This window comes from Temnothorax longispinosus, unplaced genomic scaffold (assembly GCF_030848805.1).
Source record: "Temnothorax longispinosus isolate EJ_2023e unplaced genomic scaffold, Tlon_JGU_v1 HiC_scaffold_22, whole genome shotgun sequence".
NCBI classification, from domain to species: Eukaryota; Metazoa; Arthropoda; class Insecta; order Hymenoptera; family Formicidae; genus Temnothorax; species Temnothorax longispinosus.
In genome coordinates, this window is record NW_027270036.1 from 48,906 (window position 1) to 49,989 (window position 1,084).

The window sequence follows — 1,084 nt, forward strand, 5'->3', positions numbered from 1 at the left end:
ATTTTGTCTTCTTTTCCTCACTAATTTCCTTAGCTGCTTTTGATTTTAGCCATATTGCTGTTTTGTTCAGCACTTTTATAGCTGCCAGTTTTATTTTCTGCTCTTTTCTTTCAATATTGGAGATTATTTCATTATATTGTTACTAGTTTAATATCAAACACTTTCTATTGCCTCAATTTCAATATTTTACCTGAAGAATCTTCATGGTGGTTCAAAAATCTTGTAGAACCTTTTTTCAATCTTGATATAATCACCTATGCTAAAGGAAGTACGTCCTGATCACGTATTTCTATAGAAGCAGTTTGCTGAGTTATGCTCCATCTGCACCTAGAGAGTACGTAGTGTCAGGACGTTTAATTAGCACTTTTATTTTACGAATACCCTCCTTATTTTTATTACATATGTGGCTTCCACTCCTAAATGCTCAAAACAATCTTCCAATATTTTCCTATATTCATCAACTAGAACTAATTTTTACCAAACTGCCGGGACGATGGCACATTTGGCAATGGATTCGACTGCGTATGTAAATCAGTTCCTCTATCAAATCTCCTTGGTTCTTGTTTTGCATATAGTGGCTGTCCTAGTTTTTGTGTTTACCGTCTCATTAAAATCTGCTGGTGCCAAAATATGTCGTAAATGTACTTGCTGTTCCTAGTAGAAAACAGTGCCCTGTATCTCTCTCAATAAATCTTCTCACGGTTCCTTCAGGATCAGTTGCTTGCCCTCTATATTCCTCAAACGTTATTTCCACAGAACGTAAACCCTGACCTCATATCATTCCTTAGTGCGGCTCCATTCTTGCCATCTTTCATATGCTTCTTTTACTTTACGTGAGAGGTTAATGCATCGAAAAACTCAGGGGCTTACCAAGGCATGAATTCCAGTCATATATTCACCACTTAAGTTATCCTCAATATGCCTCAATACTTCCAGACACTACGCTTTACATCAGTTGTTGCTGTCCTAGGGCAAAATTTACTACTTTTGGTGTGATTTCAAATTCGTTGTACAGATTTATAATTCTGACCCGTCAGCATCTAAATTATTCCTTTCAGCGCTCCCATACGCAATGCTCCAACGT